Source organism: Panthera tigris, chromosome D3 (genome assembly GCF_018350195.1).
Source record: "Panthera tigris isolate Pti1 chromosome D3, P.tigris_Pti1_mat1.1, whole genome shotgun sequence".
NCBI lineage: Eukaryota > Metazoa > Chordata > Mammalia > Carnivora > Felidae > Panthera > Panthera tigris.
In genome coordinates, this window is record NC_056671.1 from 76,432,576 (window position 1) to 76,456,323 (window position 23,748).

The 23,748-nt window shown below is 45.7% G+C and overlaps 1 protein-coding gene across 4 annotated transcripts in view; it reads left to right on the forward strand.

The window, feature by feature from the left end:
• The window catches only part of NEDD4L (NEDD4 like E3 ubiquitin protein ligase), a 341,173-nt gene that overhangs the window by 197,464 nt on the left and 119,961 nt on the right, over window positions 1–23,748 (forward strand). The window contains exon 1 of one of the 4 annotated variants that reach the window (XM_015536832.2): window positions 21,313–21,501. The exons of the other annotated variants lie outside the window; for them this stretch is intronic. The gene's annotated coding sequence lies outside the window, so the exon portion shown is untranslated. Of the gene's footprint in view, window positions 1–21,312; window positions 21,502–23,748 lie in introns of those variants that run through there. 4 annotated transcript variants of the gene reach the window in all.

The window sequence follows — 23,748 nt, forward strand, 5'->3', positions numbered from 1 at the left end:
ACTTTATTACTAGGTCACGTGAGAAATTGACTAAAATCCTTTGCAGTCTGGTTTTTAAATGACGTGAGAAATCTTGCTTCGTTGGGCAGACCACTCAGGATTCCTTTTACAAATGTGCTCATCTTGTATAGTCTGTGCCTTCGACCTTAGTACAAGGTTATCCTGTTGAGTATTTTTCTGTGTCTCTGCTCCCACACATCCTATTGGGAGTAAACCTCACATGTAACATGACTTCAAAAAATGTTAACCAGCTAGATTCCTGGGGAAGAAAAATACACGGAAACCCATTGCGCTGATGTTTTTCCATCTGGCCCACCACCCTTGCACTGAAGTCGAATTGCTTCTTGTAGTCATCCGTTATGATCTTTCAGAGGGCTTAGAACTGAGCTATCCTGTTTGTGGCATTATGAACCAGTCATTTAAAGGAGAACTTATTGGGGGCTCCTGGGTGGCTCCGTCGGTTAAGGGTCCAACTTCAGCTCAGGTCATGAGCTCATGGTTCGTGGGTTCGAGCCCCATGTCGGGCTCTGGGCTGACAGCTCAGAGCCTGCAGCCTGCTTCAGATTCTGTCTCTGGCTCTTTCTGCCCCTCCCCAGCTTGTGCTCTGTCTCTCTGTCTCTAAAATAAACATGAAAAATTTTTTAAAAAAAATAAAGGAGAGCTTCTTTTCTTAGTTTTTGAGTTGTTTGGTTTGCTTACAGACTGCTTAACTGTATTCGAGTTTTTCCGAGGAGGTAGGATCACTCTTTGCCAGTACGGGTGCCCCTGTTCAACACCGTTTCAGGCAGAGTCACAACTAGGTTCTGTATTTTACCAGCTAAGTTCTCTGATCCCATTAAGTTAAGTGTCCAAGGTCCACTGTGGATGTAACAACAATACACTGGGCGCTTGGAAAGTTTCAGAGGCTGTCTCCAGTTGCTTGTGGACATGGTTTCTAGTGGAAACAGAGGGAGGAGGGTCAGGGGGCCAAAACAGGTATTCTCCCACCCACTACGTATACTATCAGGGAAGGGGGTGTTTCCCTTTTACTTCCACCCTAAGGTCTCTGCCTTTCCATGCGCCCTCTCAGCGGACCTACACTTCACAGAAGCAGTGTAGTAATAACAATCTGTTGGGATTAAACATTCACTTTACTATAAATGACAAAGGAATACCCCAACTATTTCTGTTGGTCGAGGGGAGTAATTTTAGTTTGAACCTCTTTTAGAGAAGATGATTTTACTGTACAGAAGAATCTCAACAATAGTATTAGCTGGTGTCACTTTCCTATGAATATATGTATAAACCACCCCTTTGTTTAAAAACATGTCAACAGCAGTGTAACGAATAAGAAAAAAGCTAGTATTCTTTTCATGCCCTTGGGTGTTATTGTTGTTGTTGTTTTAAGTTTATTTTTGAGAGAGAGAGAGAGAGCAGGGGAGGGGCAGAGAGAGAATCCCAAGCAGGCTCTGCACTGTGAGTGCAAAGCCCAACAGGGGGCTCAAACCCATGACCTGAGCTGAAACCAAGAGCGACACTTAACCGACTGAGCCACCCAGGCACGGCTCCCTTGGCGTCTGATTGGATCCTATAAACATTTTTTCCCTTGAATACAGTAACAGTTTCTTAATGTGATCATGTGATCACATGAGAATATTCCAATACCATGTAACAAAATTTCAACTATTTTTATGGGTGTTTTGTTTCCGCATCCCCCAGTGTTGACACAGATAGGAGTTTTTACACACAGACAAGTATGCTTGCAGTGGAATCTCCTGTCTCTCTGTAGCACTTCACCTTGAAGAATGCCTTCGTTTACTGTCACTGACATCCCATCGCAGAAGCATTGCCTCTCTCAGCCTTCGCTGCTATCGTGTGAAATAGTGCTGTTTTCCTGTTTGATGTGACGGTATGTGATGCTGTCATTAGGTGTGGAGACTAGCATATCAGATCACTTTGTTTGTGCATAATGGGAATTTAAAAAAATACCTTTGCACAATTTAAAAGTCCATGTAGCCAAACAAGCAGTTAAATGCTTCTAATGATGTAACGTTTTTGCTGAAAATTTTGGAGACGGTGTCTCCATTCGGTGCCTTGAAGCACTAGCTTCACAGAGAGAGGGCAGCTTTGGAGACCCACAGAGGCAGCTTGGGCAGTTGATTGACGTGTCTGGGGGGCGGTCAGAAGCCGTCTCTGAGCCTGCTCGTGGGTGAAAAAATGAGGGTAAAAGTGTTAAGCTCACAGGTTTGTGGTGAGGTTTAAAAGAGACAACAAATGTGGAAGTTCCTGATTGGTGTTAATGTAGGGGTTGTTTTCCTTCTTGACCAAGTATTTGTAATACACAGATTTTTCTCTGAGGAGGATAATTAAGTTAACTGTGAACAGTTTTTGATCAGCATTAGGCACAGCATGGATTTAAGGCATACCTGGAAGTGTTTAATAACTAGCTTTGAAATGTCCTTCCTGCTGTCATCTCCTCTATCCCGAGTCTCTGGCCGTCGGATAATCAGCATCCCAGATACCTAACGCCACCTGTGACGACAGTCCTTGAAAAGAGTCGAATTCGTGAGCTATGCATTGGAGAAAAGGACTTGGAGTTGTATTTGCTGTATTGAATTTTGAAACTCTGAAACATCTATTTTGGCTTTTCAGACACGCTTATATTTTTGTATCATTTTGCTGTGGTTTTTCCATTGGTTGAGTTTACTTTTCCTTCTTAAAGGTTGAGGCTTTTGAGCAACACTGATGTTATCTGTACAAAATCTCTGCATTGTATGATTTGGAAATGAGGATAGTGTCTGGGAATAGGCCTTATCAGATACTGCCTTTCAGAGGGTTTTCATAAATGCTGCAGCTGTCTCTCTTGGCTAAGCCTGGTGCCAGAGTTCCTAGGCATTGAAATTAATCTATAATTTTGTAACACATGTTAATAAGAAAATTGTTACCTCTACCTAAAAGTTCACAATACCAGAAGAAATTTACTGCACGTAAGAATTATCTTAAAACATAATGAAATGTTGGGTGTCTGTACAGTCGATGGTTTAAAACTGAGCCTAATCTCAACGATAATGTATTTATACAACTTAAGATGATGAAGCACATTTTTAACAAAAATAACTAAGTGCATATTATTTTTTTTTTAATTTTTTTAATGTTTATTTATTTCTGAGGCAGAGAGAGACAGAGCATGAGTGGGGGAGGGTCAGAGAGAGAGGGAGACACAGAATCAGAAGCAGGCTCCAGGCTCTGAGCTGTCAGCACAGAGCCTGACGCGGGGCTCGAACCCACGAACCGCGAGATCATGACCTGAGCCGAAGTCGGTCGCTCAACTGACTGAGCCACCCAGGCGCCCCTAAGTGCATATTATTATTGCTGAGCTAGGTTACTGCCCTAAATGCTTTGACTTTATTATTATTTTTTTAGCTGTTAATAATACTACCAATACATTTGCAATAATGAGGAAAAAGCCGGAAATTGACAGATGGTGTCAAAACTATTGATCAAATGCATAAATACCAGAATATCCAAGTTTCCACTATAATTGCTAAAAGAAGCTTTGGAAAAGGAGTTCCAGAATTGCCTGGGGATTATTGAGAGGTTTAATGTCCTGTTTTTGGTCATCCAGTTGCCTTGATTTCCACCAGGCATCATAATATAACCATGTCCTACCCAAGAGAGAAGAGAACCCCAAGACAGTCTACCTGCTATATACACCCAGCTCCAGTTTAAAGATTAAAAGGGCCTAAAGGGATAGGGTGTTGAAAACGTTAGTTATAATATGTATTTCAGGAGGTCTGTGATTTTTTTCTGGGCAAATGGAGGTTCTTGAAAGATTTTTAGCTTTTCTCATTATGCATCGTGGATGAATACATGTTCTCAATGAATGTTCCTTTCTGAACCTTGTTTATTATTCCACTCCAGCTTATTTGGGCGAACTGGAGTACCGAGGGCTATAAAAAAACAAGTAAAACAGGTGGCCTCCAAGTAAGCGGTTGACGTCCTCGCCGGTTCTGTGCTGTCCTGAGTTGACACTTTGGTGGTCTCCAGGCATCACCACATTGTAACAGGAAGTCGGGCTTTCGGTACGGAGGTTGGGAGAGATTGAATTTCAAGAAGCCTGCTTTTTATACCCTGATCGTTTTAGAACCATGAACTGTTCTGACACTTTGGAATCAAGTGCTTCGTGGGAAGGGAGGGGTCCTGGAATGAAAGTACCAGAAATTGGGTTGGAGGGGGTCGTCTTTCCTTCAGATTGACTGCCGTTGCTACACTTAGTGTTCAGATCCTTTGGGTCAATTCCTTGAGGACCCTGCCTTAACTAGCTGTTCTTTTTTGTTTCGTTTTAGAGAGAGAGAGCACTCAATAGGGAGGGGGGCAGAGGGGGAGAGAGAGACTCTTAAGTAAGCTCCACACGCAGCATGGAGTCTGATGGACGCAGAGCTCGATCCCACGACCCTGGATCATGACCTGAGCCAAAACCAAGCGTTGGACGCTCAACCAGCAGAACCGTCCAGGTGCCCCGGCTGCCTATTCTTTGAAACCATCCTGTGTTTATTTTAGTATTAAGTGCTGTGCCATATTCTCCTTACTGGATAAGCAGAAAGTGGCAGGGGACGGAGGGTGGATTTACTCCAGGGAGACAAGACCAGCATTTCCCCCAGCAAATCTGCCTTGCGGAGCCCCTGGAATTTATTTACACAGCCTGCTTTTGTGACTTACTTGTTAGAGATCAGAATGAGTCACGAGGCTTTTACAGCCCTCATCTCCTAATTTTGAGGAATCTGCTTACAACCTGTGATCTTTCATCCTGTTACCTACCTCTTTCGGGGGGGGGGGGGGGGGGGGCTAAGAAAGGGTAGGGAGGGTACTAGGCATAGTAAACATTTGATGATTCAAACAGTTGGATAGATTTACAGTTCTTATTCTCTCTGTAGGCCAATCCAGAACTGATAGACCTTTAAAGTATATTTAATGACCCATGTGTCATATCTATTTTCTCGAGAGACTTTCATAATCATGTGTTTTTCTTGACATTTTTTTTTTCCATATTCTTTTAAAATACATGATTAGATACTTGACTCTTGAGGGAGGGGGGAAAAAGCTGCTTTTCTGGAACTGAATAGAAATTCAGATTTTTTTGAATTGAATAGAAAAGCTGAGCTGCAGCAGAAATATCGAGATGTGTACCTGAAGCTCCAGCCAAAAAACCTAGCACTTCTTCAAAGCAGGGAGCTTCTGGCTAGGAGTTCTGTTGTTCAGCCAACAACTCCCTGCCCCTTCCCTAAGGACTTTGGCTGAGTTGACCCTGCACACTGACAGCACAGCTCTGGGGTTCTTTCTTATTCTCCTCATCAGTGACAATGCCTTAATTTTAGATTCAGTTCAGTAGATATGCACTGATTGTATTTTCCACTGGGGGAAAAGAGACACTAAATTGTAATAAAACTCTGAACTTTTGATGCAGTCTTAATATTTAAGTTGACTCAACCTCTTACAGTAGTAGAAACCATGCTTAAAAAAAAAATTGGAGTGGGGGGCGCCTGGGTGGCTCAGTCAATTAAGGGTTCAGCTTTGGCTCAGGTCATGATCTCACAGTTCGTAAATTCAAGCCCTGCGTCGGGCTCTACGCTGACAGCTTGGAGTCTGGAGCCTGCTTCGGATTCTGTGTCTCCCTCTCTCTCTGCTCAGGCGCTCCCCCCGCCCCCTTAAAAATAAATAAACATTATAAAAATTTTATTTAAAAAGTAAAAAAAAAATTCTGGCACGGTATTCTACACATTCACATGCATTATTAGGGTGCCTGGGTATTATATAAAGGACAGAGCAGTAAAAATAGTTTTGTATAAACACAGTGTGCCTCAGGGGCTGCCTGCACCCTCCGTTGAAATCCTACGAGCAAGAGGTGCTCCTGCATTTTGTAATCCGGCACTGACTTCTAGCTAACGTGTGCAGGAGTCATGCTTGAGTTTTCTACTCATAAACTTAGAGAGCTGTGTGTTCCCTTAGGAATTATGTCGGCCAGTTCCTTTCGACTTTAAGATGAGGAAGTTGAGCATTATTTTTGCGGTTACAGAGAACATTCTTTGTATCTCACAAGTGTGAAGTGATTGTTTCCTAATACTGCACGTGCCCTTTCTGTACGTGCAGCTACTACTTGGTGTTAGAAACCCAAGAGGTTGGGAAGCCTCACTTCTTAGAGCTTTCCAGATGGCAGACGGGATAGCGGACATGAGGCGTAGCCCGCAGAAGCGTCGGGCCCTGCATAGGCGGCGGGTGGCAGGTTGCTTACACACGGGATGGGACACTGTGGGTCAGGGGGGACGAGAACCATCGATGTCACGGAGGGGAAGATTGGAACCGGATCCGGAAGGATGACCGGGAGTTTTGTCAGTGGATCAGCGGGAGGGGCTTTGTTCAAGAGACTGAACGTAGAAGGGACTGCCCGTGATGGGCTTTCTGTGTTGGCCCAGGAATTTCCTTGATCGCGATCGGCAAGTTTCAGATTGTGTTTTGGTGTGAAACTTTGTGGAAGAACTTTGGGGTGCAGTCGTCAGCATGAATAATTCTTCTCTTTCCCGTCAAACGTCGAGCTGAATGAATTCCTTCCTTGCCTGTCCTCTGCCCTTCCACAGAGCTCTTGTATAAGCACCTGCCTGGGTCAGGTCGAGGACAGAAAGATACCGAGACGGTTCATGCCATTGAGTGGTAACAGGAGTTAAAGCGGGGCCTGTCACTTTTAATGTATCGTAGGGCCATAACCTGAACAGGAATGAGTAAGCTTGATTTATAGGGCTTGCCTCTGTTAATTATTTACATAGGCACTGGAGAATTTACCCAGAAGAAAGGCTAAAGAAATGAGTATTTTCAGCATCACTCTGCCCTTCTTTCTGTTTTTGTTTTTGTTTTTAATTTTTTTTTGTTTCACATTTACTCATTTTTGAGAGACAGGGAGAGACAGAGCGTGAGCAGGGCAAGGGCAGAGAGAGAGAGACACAGAATCGGAAGCAGATTCCAGGCTCCGAGCTGTCGGCACAGAGCCCGACGCGGGGCTCGAACCCACGAACCGTGAGATCGTGACCTGAGCCGAAGTTGGACGCTCAACCGACTGAGCCACCCAGGCGCCCCCCCTTCTTTCTGTTTGAAATGACATTTGGACATAAGAACATGCTGATCCTTACTCTACATTATGACACGGGAACCGTTGTATTAATTATGTGTAGTACTTACGCTTGAATTTGTATCCATTTTGACTTAACAAAAAACATATCCAGAAAATAGCCCCCATTTCCACCATGCGGATTAACCATATTCACTTATATGTGGATACAGTCATTAAATAAAATGAATAATAATGATTGGATCTAAAACCTAAACCAAGCACTAAAATAAGCTCGAGATTTTAAATCTAGGTTTCAATAATTTCATATAAATTGTTCCACACCATGGAATAAGAAGCAGTTAAAAAATCAGATCTGTGAAGGATGGTAACACTCCTGACCATGGAAGGAGAAAAGGGAATCACCAAGATGGGTAGACTCTGCTAAGTGAAAGTATTAAATTTCTGAACAGTGAGAAAAATTAACTCGGGAAAGCCACAGATATTTTTCTTAGCGATTAACATGATTTTCTCTCATGGTATCTCTTCTCAGTGTCTGTGATTGTACGTACATAATTTTGCTAACAGGTTAATGCCTGCGTTGCAAAAGTTGTAGTAAATACTAGGAACATAGCGAGATTCCTCATTCTCCTGATTCTCCCACCTCTGCCCTGGGAAGTAGGCGCAGGGCGGGTGGTAAAACCCAGAGGGATGAACAACCAAGACATAAGAGCTCACCCTCCAAGCTACATCACCCTGTGCCTTTCGTGTTTAAAAAAAAAAAAAAAAAAAAAAAAAATGGTAAATACATTGTAGAAAACTGGGAGGCCTTGTGGTTGCAAATAGCACACCTAAGCTGCTGCTGGTGGTATTTGTGGATAGGACTTTAGAATGAGTTTCATACATTTAAGCATTTAAAAATGATAAGGAGGGGCACCTGGGTGGCTTAGTTGGTTAAGCATCCAACTTCAGCTCAGGTCATGAGCTTGCAGTTCATGGGTTCAAGCCCCACATCAGGCTCAGTGCTGACAGCTCAGAGCCTGGAGCCTGTTTCTGATTCTCCCTCCCTCTCTCTGCCCCTCCCCTGCTTGTGCCCTGTCTCTCCGTCTCTCTCACAAAGAAGCAGACATTAAAAAATTTTTTTTAACGATAAGGCAAATGATAGGTACTGGAATTCTTGTGTTTTGAAATATTGGAGTTAACCCAGAAGAAGTTACAAATCTAAACAGAAGCCTTGCTAAATAGATGCTTTTATTTTCTACTTTTTAAGGAGGTTGCTCTCTGTACCCATTACAAAGAACGGATGGATGGAAAGAAGGCCTGTTAAGATTACTGGCTCCTGTTAAAATAATTTGGTGATCGCGCAGCTGTATTTAGGTCTCAGCCATTAGACCTTCTGGATTATGAATGCTCCTTTGATCCTTCCTTGAGTACATTTGTCACCCAGAATTTTTTAACATTTATTTATTTTTGAGACAGAGAGAGACAGAGCATGAACAGGGGAGGGCCAGAGAGAGAGGGAGACACAGAATCCGAAACAGGCTCCAGGCTCTGAGCTGTCAGCACAGAGCCCGATGCGGGGCTTGAACTCACGGACCGCGAGATCATGACCTGAGCTGAAGTCGGACGCTTAACCGACTGAGCCACCCAGGTGCCCCACCCAGAATTTTTAAACTTGAAATTTTCTTTTGAGTAAATACATCTACGAACTAGCTAAACCAAGTTGTACATATCATTATTCTTTGCTTATGAAAACTGACATCACAGAATATGCTTCCTGAATTTAACATAATTGAGCACTCTAAAAATGTTCCCGTTCTAGTTGGATTAATCCCCTAACTTTTGATCGCCACTCAGCTTGGAGCTTATTACTTGGCAGTTTACACAGAAAATTTTCGGTGTTTCATGTTTGAAAATCAAGTAGCCTAAACTCCCATGGCACTTTAAATGAAGACTGTTGCCTTTAAGAGGTAATGCCAGAGTCAGTTATTAGAATTGGAGACCGTTCCTGAGAGACTGAGACTTGCATCTCTAGGGAGCTCAGTGAACAAGTAATGTACCGTGTCGTGGCAGGGAGATGCTTTACTTTACACATAACATTTTATTTATTTATTTTTTTTATGTTTATTTATTTTTGAGACAGAGAGACAGAGCATGAATGGGGGAGGGTCAGAGAGAGAGGGAGACAGGCTCTGAACTGTCAGCACAGAGCCCGATGCGGGGCTCGAACTCACAGACTGAGACATAACATTTTAAACTTGTGAAGGAGGCCGAGACTTTGGGGGATACCTCTGTCCCCAAGGAGCGGATCCTTTTGATGAGAAGAGGGGAATCCCACAAATGAAAGACAGTGGTGGGGGTCCCATGAAGTGGCCTGTTTGCCTCTCTGAGTGCTCCTGGTCTAACCCAGGAACACTGAGAAAGATAAGAAAACAACAACAATATTGTTGGTCTCATCTGGGGAACCCTGGAAGGGGGACCATATTTAGGGATTAAAGATACATATTGATCTGGGGACCATGACACGGCAGAAATCATGAAAAGGCCATTCTGTGACTCTCCAGAGCCAAAGGTAGTTGTGACTGATGGACAAGATGGCTTGTGGAAAGGGATCTGGAAGAAAGCAAAAACATTCACCTTGGAGGTCAAAGTTTCCTGGGCCCGGAAGGAAAAATCCAGAAGGAAAAAAAGGTTTAGGATCTTCTCTGCGTGCGCTCTCTCACTCTCTCTTTTTAGTCAAGTACTAATTAGGACTTTTTTGGGGAAAGATTTTCCGTGGTTCATTTTTCTCATGCAGATGCTAGAAAAATCTGATGTCATACCCATTCCCACAGTCAGTATTACCTTCGCATTAAAGAACAGACCTGACCTAAGGGTCCAGGCAATGAAGTTCATGCAGTTCTGCGCTTACTATCTATGTCCTGGTAAGAGAGCAGAGCAACACTCAATGTTCTAGACTTTGATGATCTCCATTTCAGCGCCTTTGTTTTGTCAAGAGTCTTTTAGGGCTGATGTTGGGGTGAAGGAGATGCTCCTGTGTTTCTGACTTATGGAATCAGAATATTTGTACATTCCTAAGAAGCCTGCGTCTCCTAGATGGAACTTCTTTTTGCTGTTAGAACAAGTGGGTGGAATCTCCAGTTGGGCTGTCTGGAGACTGATAAAAATCCTCTGTGAGGTTGCCGGTAGAGGAGACAAGTGTTTACACCGTGAATTCATCCGGTCCTTCCTGTCAGACGTCATTCTAAGTTCTAGGTATATACAGCAGCAGACACACCCAAGAACCCCTTGCCCTCATGCGGTTTACATTCGGGAAGTGTGGAGACAGACGAGCAAAATAAGGAGGAATACGGTATATTAGATGAGGATCAGTGCCGTAGGGAAGAGCAGGGAAAGGGGGTGCAGAGCGCTGTGTTTACATTTTCCACAGAGAAGCTAAGGAAGGCTTCCCTGAGGTGATGCTCAGCAAGCCGGGCAGGTAGCTGGGAGCAGACCATTCCAGACGGTGGGGAGGGGGAGGGAGAGCCAGTATGGTGGTCCTGAGGTTCACATGTGCCAGCATGGGGGCCAGCGTAGCCAGAATGGGCACACGGGGAGAAGACGCAAGGATTTGGAAGACAGAGTGGTCAGGGGGATGAACAGATCATGGAGGGACACTGTGAGGTCGTGGGGGTGGAAGGCCACAAGGAGGGGCTTGACCAGTGCAGTGAGGTGACCCCATTTATATCTTCGCAGACCATGCCAGGCACGGGCTCCCGTCCTGAGGCTGCAAGGCAGGAGCAGGGAGGCCATCGTAGTACGGGTCACTTCAGAGGCGGCAGAGCCCGGGCTCTGGCCTGTGCCGCTGTCCCCTCCGAACCTTTGTTCTTCCAGATACTAAGAGCAGTCATCAATTTTCTCAGCAGTTCGTCCAACCTTAGTACTTAGACTGTCAAACCTTCATACTTAGACTGTCATTTTCATGTGGCCGTGCCTAGAAAATGGGAAGCTTTTATTCTCCTCAAGCGAGTGTTATTTCAAGACGCTTTCTGCTGCCTGTGTCATGCCAGGGCGTGGGCGGATTTATTTTTGCAGTTTTGCACCGGGGAGTCTGCTTCTGATTTGCAGATTGCGTTTATTATAAGGCATATTGTCCATTGATGAATAATGTGTGGGCTACAGAGCAGATCCACAGCCTTTAAAATAGCTCATTTATCCCGCGAGGCTCACCCCCAGAGAGGCAGCCCCTGCAGAAGGTGTTGTCCAGGAGCAGGGGTTTGTCCGTCTGTTTTCCCCAGTTTCTGAAGTCATTGTTTTTGCTCTCTGGTTCAACCGTGTGTTTCCTTGATGGTTTGAGGACTTAGACCGACACGATCCACGTCCGTGGAGAAGATGTGAGATGGGGAGAGAACTTACAGGTTGCTGCTAAGGAAATAGAGGCCCGTTTGGCTCAGCTCCCGAAAGAGAATGTTTCTTATGCTGTGGGTTGAAACAGAGGGAAATACCAGACACCATGCTTTGTTCTGAAGTCCGCAGCCAATTTATCCTCCTTGCTCTGAATTGAGCCACTAAGGCCTGGGCCGGGGGTTCTGGATTTGGAGGGGCCGATGGAGTCCTCGGAGAGCAGAAAGTGCCATTAGAGAGAACACGCTTGGGGATGTTCTCTGAGTCTTATGGCCGTGAAAGGGTCATGTGCAGGGTAGGGCGTGAAGTGGTTCCAGGCCGCCTCCCTTACCCAGTGGAGCCCTGCAATTCCAGTAATCTTTGCTCCCAGAAACCTCACTGCAGATTGCTTTTCCTTTTGAGCAGGTTTCTTGTTTGGCCTAATATGTTGCAATCGGCTCTCGGTGGCCAGGTGGCATCTCTTGGAATGCGGGTGTGTGTTGCCAAGCAAAACAGATGCAGGAAGGTTTACCCGAAGTGGGGGGGGGGGGGGGGGAGGCGAAGAGGAGAGGAAGTGGGAGGCAGGTCGTGCAGGCAGGCGTGGGATTAAACCATATTTATCTGTAGAAGGGAGGGCATTGCCTTACGAGTCTCCGAAAACCCTCCTAGGTTTTCTCAGGCAAGTATGTCCAAGCCTGCCGAATGGCTGTTTTTCATCTCCCACCCTGTGTTCAGAATGGTATTTAAAAGCAGAAAGAATTATTTCCCTCCTGCCCAGGGCTAGCCACTGTTCATCAGGTTTAGTTTATTTTAATTTACTGCTATTTCTGCGTATTCACAGGTTGACCCTTGGTGGAATGGAATCTGCCAAGGATAATACAGACTGAATACAAAGAATTTCACTGATGCTCATTATCCAGCTCATTAAAGGATCCTCTGGCCCGTCGTGGATCGATTGGAGGGGGAGAGGGTTGTGGAGGACACTTACCCTGATGATTCTGACGTGCACTAAGGGCGGGAACAGCTAGTATACGAGGTTAATGCCAGTAACAAACTAAATCTCGATGTTCCTAGCAAGCCAGTGCTGATCTGGTGCATTGATCACACGTTCCTCCGCCAGCAGCCCACAAAATAAGTTTCCCTTCAATTCAAATGAGGCTGTGCAATACCACCTGTGCATTAAGAACAACAGAATGTTCCAGTTGCATATTTGCAATGGATATGGAAAAAAAGCTTATCTCCCAAAATAGCGGAGAATGCAAGGGATAATTTTTCTCCTTGTTTCCATCTGCAAGAAGTAAGTGAAAGTGGCACTCTAATTCCAGACTGGCAAGACCGGTCTATCCTGTTAACCTCTTACATGCAAATACCACTTTTCTCCAGGCAGCTGAAGTAGCTTCCTTCTGTAAATACCGACTGCGTGCATTTTTGTGCCTTTTGAAAACTCCCCTTGAAAGTGTTGACCAGTTGCCTGGTATTCGTGAATTTCAGAGAAGTGGTAATAGACGGTCTCTACAGTGTTTGAAGCAGAGGATTAAAAAGGCAGGGAGTGGACTGAAAGGTTTCATGGGCCAGCGCCTCATATTTTAAACAGGAAAGTGTGGCGTCTTGTCCAAGGGCACACAGGAAGGCGGTAGCATAGCCTGGGTATCAGGTGGCCCAAAGCCCAAACCATGGATCTTCCTGCTCCCCCCACCCCCAACCCCACTCCCTGGCACAGGAGAGTATTAACTATAGCTAAATCTTGGCCGTTTGGAGCCTTTTGCAAATGGGCTGCTCAGAGTTCACACTGTTCTAGTGCTCTCTTTCAAGCCTTCTTAAGGAGAACACTCTGAGCATATCTCGGGAATTTTGGGGGCTCACTGTTACCCTCAGAGCCATGGAGTATTATCTAATCTAGTCTTCCTTGTGTAAATACATATTTTTTAATGTTTATTTATTTTGTTTAATTTTGAGAGAGAAAGCTCTGGCGGGGGGAGGGGCAGAGAGAGAGAGGGACAGAAGATTGGAAGCAAGCTGACAGCAGAGAGCCCGACCCAGGGCTCGAACTCACCAACTGCGAGATCATGACCTGAGCCGAAGTCAGGTGCTCAGCCAACTGAGCCACGCAGGCACCCCAGATATTTTTTAATTATGACATCAGGGTGTAATAAGTTCTCAAGACTCGGTGATTAAAGTTCTCAAGACGCCCATGATCCACGAGATAAATTTGCTGTTTATGCTCATTTCTCCTCTCTTGCTGATCAGTTACCCCTTCTTAGGGCTGTCACTGCAGTAGCCCTCCTCCCTCTTCTAATTGGCTGCGTCCAATCTGCTAAGGACTAGAAGGTATTTGGGTATTCTTGTTAAGGTTGTTTATAAAAGAAGAATAGCTGAGGTTAGGGATTTGAGGTGTTCTTTTTGAATTGAGTGTCTCGATTTGTCTGGTGTCTTTCTCCCCCACATCTCTTTGCCTGTTAACACTCCTCTTTGTCCCCTTGGAGCATGTCTGGAATCAGATAGGTTATTATAAGATTTAAGTTTAAACATTCAATAGGATAATCTGTGCCAGCTGTGTAGCATGGTTCCTGGCACAGATTGGTGCCTAATAAATCTTAGCTGTCTTTATTGTTCCCTCTGAAGGAGGAGATGTAAATTCTCCACAGATGGTAAGGGATTGGATAAGCAGAGAACCTATCCGCCAAATTTATATTGGCAAGCACGTTTTTAGTTTATCTGAGTTTTTTAAATGCTCTCTGGGTTTTGTTCTCCTTTAGGGTTAGTAAATTTTCTACGGTACGGAATATAAGAACTGTGAAAAAAAATCAATAAAAAGCATTCTTAAAGAAGATTTTATGATTCATTAGACTAACAGGTGCCAGCCACTTTTATTTTTACGACTTAAGTTAAAAGGACTTTAAAGGCTTGGGTGGTTTATTTTCTTTTTTAAAGGCCAAACCAAGATCACTTGTTCGTAATGGCTGCCTTTCCCCTGAATGTATTTCTGAAAAAGTTCTGATTTTCACTAAACCGACACAGAATTGTCATGATTTAAGAGTTACCCTTTAGGGCAGCCTGGGTGGTTTAGTTGGTTAAGTGTCCAACTTTTGATTTCATCTCAGGTCAAGATCTCATGGTTCATGAGTTTGAGCCCTACGTGATGAGTGTGGGATTCTCCCTCTCCCTTTCTCTCTGCCCCTCCCCTGCTCGTGTACCCGCTCACTCTCAAAAAATAAATTTTAAAGTAAAAAAAGGGTTACCCTTTAGATCTCTATAAATTTTTAAAGCCAAATCATAAATTAAGATGTGCAGGTGATTGTGGATCAAAAACTTCTTCAGCAGTCATGTAATCGCACTGGTTTGTGTATTTTGCTTTTGAGGAAGATAAAAATGTAGTTCAGTGGTTTCCCTTATTGATTATCTTTGATCGATAAGAATTACATTAAAATCTTTTTTTGCACATTTCCCCCTCTCTACGCTGAATGCGCTGCTCTCTAATCTCTGAATTTCAGGAGTCTATTAATAAAGTGTGTGTAAAGAATTAGTTGCTAATTTTGGATGTGCTTGAAATGAGATTGTCAGCAAATTGCAACTTCAAATGTAGGACTGCAGTTCAAGAATTGGACACCCTCCCCAGTGTGGAAGATAAATCCCAAACTTAGGAAAAATATTAAAGCTTCATTACTCTTGATTTTTCTCCTTCTGATGGACCTTCCTCATATACTCTTAAGATGCTTAAAGTGGTCTGTGAGATTATAGGTAGCTTTTCGGTCCAGACTTACTTTAGGCTAAGGTATTACAATATTAAATCTGTAAGTTAATTCTTTACTGATTCAATAGGAAGTCTAATATCCAGTCCCCCACCTGAGTCAGTAGGTAATAGCTGTGAAATAGGCTACAGGTTACTGATAACGCAGGCAGAAAATTAATATTATTTAATTCTGCCTCCCCAGTTTAGCGTCCGGGAGGGCGTGTGGTTTGCGTTTTATAAACATTGAAAGGCAGGATAAGTGACCCTTCGGCACTCCTTTTACATTCCAGGGACTATTCTGGAGATGGAAGTATTGAGTAAGGACGACGTGGCCACGGCTCGTAGACTTACGTTGTAGCTATTGTAGTTATTATAAATAGCAAGAAGATAGTGATAAGTAAAATAATTACGTATTTTCAGAAGCATGCCAAAGGAAGGAAACAGGAAGCTGAGACAGAATAATAGGGAGGCCTGCTTGAAGGAAGGTGCCCGGGACAAACCCCTCTTGAGCTGACGGAGGCTGATACCGCCTGAGAAGGAGGCGGGGGGGGGGGGGGGGGCCACGTGGGTGGAGTGCAGTTGGGCACAAGGCACAGAGGTCCTGCTCTAAGGGAAGGGCTGGGTGTGTCAGGCACAGAAGGGATCCCGGTGCTGCTGGAGAGTGCAGGGAGTGAAGGGGATAGTGGTCCAAGATGACTTGAAAGAACAGTCTAGATCCCTAGACCATTCACGCCACAGAATGTGTCCACTTGTCTGATTGTTAATAACGTGGAGGCACCTTGGTAGATAAAAATAACTTGAATTAACTCTGCTGCTCTGGAACCTAGGGAAATAAAGGAGCTGCTGGGAAAAGTAGAAATCAGGGCCCCCGGGTGGCCCAGTCGGTTAAGCGTTTGACCTCAGCTCAGGTCATGATCTCACGGTTCTTGGGTTCGAGCCCCGCATCAGGCTCGGGACTGACAGTGTGGAGCCTGCTTCGGATTTTCTCTCCGCCTCTGTCCTTCCCCCGCTCGTGCTCGCTCTCTCGCTCTCGCTCTCTCTCTCTCTCTCTCTCTCTCCCTCTCTCCCTCTCTCCCTCTCTCAAAATAAATAAAAATAAAACTTAGAAAATTAAAAAAAATTATTCAAATTTCTAGAAGAAAAGAGTCCTGATCTAATGTCACCTTTGAGATTCACAGAGGGTCTCTTCCTCTTGTCGCTCCTTTACAGATGATGAGAAGCACTTTCTCGTGTTTCTTTCGAAATTTTATGCCGTATATTTTGTCTCTACTGAGATACCATCGTAGAGACAGTATGGTCAGGAGTGTGTGTGAGACCACCCACATCTTTAGACTCCACCTTCGCTTTTGAGGCAGTTGGGAGAGAAGTTTGAGCTGTTTTTGTTGGGTTGTTGTTCATTTTCCGGACACAACTAATAGTGCCAGTGTGCAGACGCTGTGTGGTTGACAGTTGGGTGACGCGTTGATACGGCTTTGCCGCCACGTACCCTCTGCTCTTGGATATCTTGCAAGGTGCTTTACTCCGGACCAGAATGGTAGGCTGGGTGACCGTCAGCGCAGCGTTTAGCTCCTGCCCTGAGACCATGGTCTTACGAACAGCCAGGGTTGGCTTGTGCCATCCATGGACCCTGCTCAGGGGACACACGGAAGACGGTGCGGCAGAGAAGATCCCACACATGCCTCTCTGTCCCCCGCGAATGCAGTGACAGTGAGGCTGGGCTGCTTCCACACTGAAGCCTTTCAAGGACCGACGGCTGCTGCTTCCTGTCTTTGGGAAATGTGTGCTTTGAGGATCCCGCTGCCATGAGAAGCGGCTCCCGTTAGCCGCGTGCGAGTTCCAGCGCTTCCGCCCCCCCCCCCCCCCACCGCACCAAAATGCCACACGGACGGGGCGAACGGCGTTGGCTGTTCCCGCCCCGGTCGCATCTGACCACAGCCCCGGAGAGACCGCGGGCTGCCCGGTCAAGTCTACAGACGCGTGAGAAAGAACACATGGCCGTTGTGGTTTTAAGCCCCTGAGTTGCCGGGTGGGTTGTTAGCAGCCGATAACCAAAACGGACAGTGCCTTTAATCGCTAGCCCCCGGGGAATTTAAACTTGGCCCGGGCAGCAGGGCCGCCTCCCGTAGGTGAGCCCGGGAGCGTGGGGTGGCCGTGTGGGGTGGCCGAGTCCCCGGGCAGCTGTTTTCCCGGAAGCCGGAGGGGGTGGCCGCGCACAGGAGGAGCAGGCCACATAGCTCAGGGATACACTTGGTGCGGACAGCTGAAACACAACTGCAGGGGCCCGGAGGAGGAGGGGGAGTCGGGGGTTTGCTCTCAGGAGTGCAATTAGTCAGCTTGAAGGGGAGAGCTAGTTCAAGGAAATGCGTCATACTTTCAGAAGTCGCAGCAGGAGGAGTGTTATTAGCCTGGGCCTGCACGGAGACGCGGGCTAAAATCTGTTAAAATCTGGTTTCATAGGTGAGTAGTGAGGGACTTCTTCCAGATAATAAAGAATGGCTTACTGTGGGATCTTCGTTTTCTTCCGTCTCCAATGCCAGGGGGTTTCAGCGTTCGGGAAACGTTCATTTACCATGTTCTGTAGGCCTTTGTAGCTAGAACAGTAAATAAAATGTCTTACGTATAGTAGGTCCTCAGTAAATAGGATCACTTCAGTTTGGACAGTGATTTGATTCATGTTACAAGTGATTTAACTAAGCTGACTGTGAAGCAGAATCTGTTGTTCTGTTTAAAATCACAACAGTGTCCATGGCAAACCATGTCTCCATACGTTAACTCATTTTCTCCATGTTATGTGATTAACCACCTACACACACACACACACACACACACACACACACACACACTTTTAGACCAGAAAAACATTTTTTTTGACAAGCAAAGGATTTCCTATCTTTTGAGCAATTGGAAATGATCCGCAGCTCAAGTCCTAGATCCTGAGCAGGAAGCTGTGTGTCGTAGGGCAGCTTGATGTTCTGTCTTCATTCTCAGGGAGTCACAGTCTGGCAGCTGAGTCAGGGCCCCGCCCCCAACCCCCCCCACCGCCTGAGTCACCTGCATGCAGTGAGGGCTGCTGCCGATGGCCAGCCTGTCCCTGCAACCTCAACAACCATGGGGCCAGACCCCTTACCTGTTAACTGACCCAGACTTGTGGGTCACAGGTATTTGATTTGGAGAAGGACGGGATGGAGGAGGGCAGGAAGACTGAGCATCACGCACTTGCAACCCTGGCTGTTCGTTAGACTCACCTGGGGGCAGCTGATGGCAACAGCGACAGAGTCTCAGCTTGTCCGTCCTCTTTCTGGCACTTTCTGGACCAGCACTGGCAGCAACAACTTGTTACTTAAAGTCTTGGGCTTCTTTCCACGCTTCTTCTACTAATGTTTTGTTAGAGATTCTTTTTCAAGTCATTGGGAACAAAAACTAACACTGGCTTTAGGTCTAGATTTTGTTGGGAGTCTTAAAAATAGCCCACTGAAGTGTATTCTGTAAATAACGCGTGAGATTTAAGGTCCTTTTTCAGCCACTGCCGTGACCCCTGGCCATTACAGTCTTCTGAGTCCACCTCTGAGTGTGTAAGATGATTACACTTGCATTAGAGTCTCTGGGAGGAATAAATGGCATACTTGAAGAGGATAGGCTTTACTAATGTGGCTGATTATGTGACTGATAATAAAATCCTTACTAGAAGATGTCAAGAGTTCCTTTTTTCCCCCCAAAAATGACCCGAGAAGGATTTTAGGCTGATGCAGCTAAGGCAGGCCACACGTTGTCACGAACAAAGTGGATCTGAACTGCACGCATGTCGCCGGCCCTGGGTATATCGTTGTCGGAACGTGTCGGGTGTCTATGGTTGGGAACTTTGGTGCAGTCGTGCTAGGGCATTTTCATCCGGTAGACCATGTCCTGCAATTGCTCAAACATTTCTGTGTAGAGGAACTTTGTTTTTTTTCCCTGGAGAGTATTTATTTCTCAGTGCCAGGGTCCAGGCTGGCTGTGCTACCCGAGGCCTGCCAGACATGCAGCCAGGTCAGAAAGGAGGGAGTTCATGACGGGTCTGGGTAAGAACCCTTGTTGAGAAGCAAAGGTACTTGGCTTTGGAAGGCGAAGCATGTTAGCCTTGGCTTCTCTGGGCCCACTCTGTCCTTGGGGGCTTTGATCTGAACACTCTAATCTGGTGGGAAAGGAATGAAAAAAATGCTTTCCAGCTAGAAGCAACAAATAAAATCGAGGATGGTAATTCTGGAAAAATCGCCGAGGTGGCAGCGAGAGGCAAGCTCTAGCCTGAATGTCAGGAGCTCGGTTCCCCGGGGAGGGATGCACGGGGTGTGTGGTTGGAGTGGGTGCTCTGGGGCGGGACTGTGTCCCGTCAGAGGAGTCTGGTAGCAGTGAAAAGGTCGTCGGCCAGGCAACGTGGTAGATCCTGACTTGTAATGTGACCGTTCATCCCTTTCTAGTAGGTAGTTGCCAGATACTAATGGCTGAGTAGGTCCTCGGTTACATTTGCATCTGTGGCCTGCCCTCGAGTGGGTATAAATGAAGTAATTAAGACCCGTGGCTTTCAGACTCGGCTCCCAAGGTTGCTTCTAAGGGTTTGCAAAAATTAACCTGAATTTCATTTTTTATTATCTTTAACCTTGAGCAACTATGAAGATGGGTATCCTACATTAAAATATATAAAATGTATAATGATAAAATATCCTAGGAGTATGTTTTATATCTTGAGATTCTGTATGTGCTATTTGAAATCCATTGGTATGTATATTCTGCTCGCCTATTTTTAACTACTTCTGGGCCACTGTGATGTTTTAACTGGTTGGATTAGCTGGGTGGGTTGTGGTCAAAAACTTCCAATTTGTCTAAGCACTCCTGGAGGTCCGTGGTCTACTTTGAAAAACCTTAGTCTAAGAAATGTTGCACAGTGCCTCCTAAAAACTGGCAACTTCGGAAATATTTTCTCCCTAGCTTTTACTTTCAGTTGCAGTGTTGTTGGCCTTTTTTTTTTTTAATGACTAAAAAATGTTGAAGTGTGTCTGTAATCCCATGTGGTTCTTTGATAGCATTGAACCTCAGGTAGACCTAAAAAGTTCACAGGCTCTCTCTTCGTTGGAAACCTGTGTATTTCACAACTACCCGCGTATAATGTAGTCAGTTCTGGAGTTTGGGGTCTGACTTCTGACCAAAGCCAATTGAAGATGAGACACTTGGGACGTACCATGGGGCGCCTGGGTGGTTCAGTCCGTTAAGCATCCAACTTCGGCTCAGGTCACGATCTCACAGTTTGTGAGTTTGAGCTCTGTGCCAGGCTCTGTGCTGACAGCTCAGAGCCTGGAGCCTGCTTCGGATTCTGTGTCTCTCTGCCCGGCCACCACTTACTTGTCTGCACTCACTCGCTCTCTCAAACATAAATAAATAAACATTAAAAATAAAAAAAATAAAAAAGGAACTTTGGATGCATCTTAACTCTTTTTCTACATCGTGTCAAGGCCTTGCTCATTCTGCCTCTCCCGTCTTGCCTTCCCCCGCCCCCACCACTGCTGTGGCCAGGTTCCTATCTGGGACAGTAGTTTCCTAACTGGTGAGACTCCTGATCACCTCTAGACTGACTCCTCTCATCCATCTTGCACACTGTAGCCCAGGAGTGTGGTCTTCTGAACTGTAAACATCGGCTCACGTTTTGCTGCAACCCCAGAGTGGCGGTCTCTTATCACTGCAATAAATCTGTTTGCATTTCCCACCTTGTGGGGCTCGGCTCCCCTGTCCCCACAGACATCCTCTGATAGAGCATACTTCTGTCCACCCATATTCCCCCCCGGCCTCTCCGCTCAGGATGCCCTCCCTCCCCTTTTGCTCAGTCCCCCACTAACGGGACCCTTGTCCCTTCAGTGGGCCCCACTCCTCCCTCCACCCACCCCACTGATGTTTGCAAATCTGTCTTCTCTCAAACGAAGTTGAAAATGTTTCAACGTGAAGTTGGAGGTTTTCAGAATGAACTGTTCACACGGTGACTCTATATTTGGCTTCTTTCACTCTAAGAAACGTTTGTTAATTTGTAGTTAAGGTGAGGGAGTCCAAGGGGATGCTCCCCCCCCCCAACCCCCGCCCCGGCTGAGAGCTTCCGGTCTAAGGGGAGAGGCGGGCAGGACAGCGCGTACTCATCAAAGTAGTGAACGTTCAAAGCCGGAGGAAGATGGGGCTAAAAGCTGTGGAGTCTCACAACTGAGGAAAAGCCGACGGGCTGCGGAGGAAGAGAGGTGTGAATGGATCTGGAAGAGCGCACGGGACTTAGACGCACGGAGAGGGCGTTCTAGCAAGAGGCGTGGAGACAAAATCGCAGGTGAGTAGGCCAGTGTTGGAAATGAGGTGCTGGGTGAGAGGAGCAAAGACTGGAGAAGGAGGTAGAAGCAGGGATGTATAGAGATGCTGTTGCCTAGGATGTCGGGATTTTTGGTCGGGGCGAGGGCCTGGGAGGACATCTGTGCCGTTTGAGGGCGAAGTTTTGGCACCGTTGACCAGGATGCTGGACACAGTTGACTGCTTGATTTGACGAGAATTTGCTTTATGTTCTAAATCGGGAGTCGGCCAACTTTTTCTGTAAAGTTGTGGATCGTAAACTTTAAAGTTGCCAGATAGTAAATAGGTCAGGCCTCTACTGAGAGTCTGTTTAGAACAGACCACATTATACACTGTTGATTGTGAAGTACACAGATTTTGTTGGAGAGGAAGCCTCTCGGAATTTCTTGGTCTCTGCTTGAAGCGAGGCCAAGTATTGTTCTCAGGATTCCGCCCCCTTCATCACGAAACGTGTTCTGCGAACAGGACTCTCGTTCCAGCTTTGAATCTACACTGTATAGGAGGTGCTGTGGGCATCGCCTTTTAAGTTAGAAAAGGCTTCCTCCACGTGGCCTTTGTAGTGTGCCTCTGTTGACGATGTGGTTTTCCACTTGTTCTCGTGTGTAGCCGAGAGAGAACTGATGGGGTGGGCCTGGTCTGCAGGGCCATGAGCAGGGTACCATGTAGAGAAAAGAGAAGGTATGAGTGGGGCTCCAGGGTTCTTGGGTTTTGTTTTGTTTTGTTTCATGTGTACACAATTTAAAAAAATGTTTAATGTTTATTACTTATTTTTGAGAGAGAGTGCAAGCTGGGGAGGGCAGAGAGAGAGGGAGACACAGAATCCAAAGCAGGCTCCAGGCTCTGAGCTGTCAACACAGAGCCTGACAACGGGACTCGAACTCTCACGAACTGTGAGATCATGACCTGAGTCGAAGTTGGATACTTAACCAACTGAGCCCCCCAGGCGCCCCCCAGGGTTCTTGGTTTGATTTGAATAAACAAAGAAAAGCTGGTGGGCACTCCAGAAGCAGGTTGGGTGGGAGGAGGTAGGCATAAATAGAGGTCTGTGGGGGTGGTAAGTTGTATAGACTTAACCACTTGGACAGGCTGACTCATGGAGCCTTTCCAGAAAGCTGCTGATGTGTTGTCAGTAGGCAGTTACAGCGGCAGAGGTGGAGGCAGGGGGCAGAGGCATTTGGAAATGAGGGGTGAATCTGAGACATAGTCCTCTTAAGTTATATGAAGTACGTCTTTTCTCTGTATCCAACCAAAATCGATACGTGTTGGTTGTAGAAGAATTCAGAAGTAGGAAAACCAGAATCGCTTGTTCTTGTATCACGCAGAGCCAGTCAGTATTCCTTCTCTGCTGCCTACTTGAGAGGCATTTGAAAGATGGAATTTAGGGGCGCCTGGGTGGCTCAGTCGGTTGAGTATCGGATTCTTGATTTCAGCTCGGGTCATTATCCTAGGCTTGTGGGATCGAGCCCTGCTTCAGACTCCTTGCTCAATGTGGAGTCTGCTTGAGATTCATTCTCTCTCTGTCTCCCTCTGTCTCTAAAAATAATAAAAATAGACAATGGAACTTAGTGAAAGATTAATAAAAAATGAGTTACGTCATAATTAACCACTTTCCACTTCTGTGATGCTTTCTAAACTCTGCTGCAGCTTCAATTCTTTTTCTTTTTCTTTTCTTTTCCTTTTTCCTTTTTTTCTTTTTTTTAATCTGGAAGGAATGAATAGCCCTGAGGAAATGGCAAGGCTTCCAGGGGAATACATTTGTTAGTGTTACCATGGAGTGCAGAATGTTCAACCCTATGGAGGTGGCTTTTGTTTCCTCTTGTGACTCTGCCTACTTTTCATTATGCTTTTGTCTTAACTTTGACCTCATGGTTCCCTTCTTCAAACGTTTCTTTTAATCATCAGGCATTAGGTCATCCTTTCTTCTCCTAGCCCTCCATGCCTGCATACAGTGCTAAGATGAGCGGTGTTTCCTGCACAAGTCAACAAAAATTTTCCCTAACCTTCGGAAAATTGTGCTGGAGAATAAAACGCACCACCCCACCCCACCCCTTCGTGACACTACAGTGACCCATTAGAGCCATTGTTAAATTGCTTAAGAAACGTAATTTTTCGTTAAAAGGTGAAGTTGATTTTACAATTCCAACAAAATGTCAAAATGAGTAGCATGTAGTTTCTGCTTGTTTATTTTTCCATCTGTTCATGGCATTCCTGGCAATAAGGAATGTCTTCT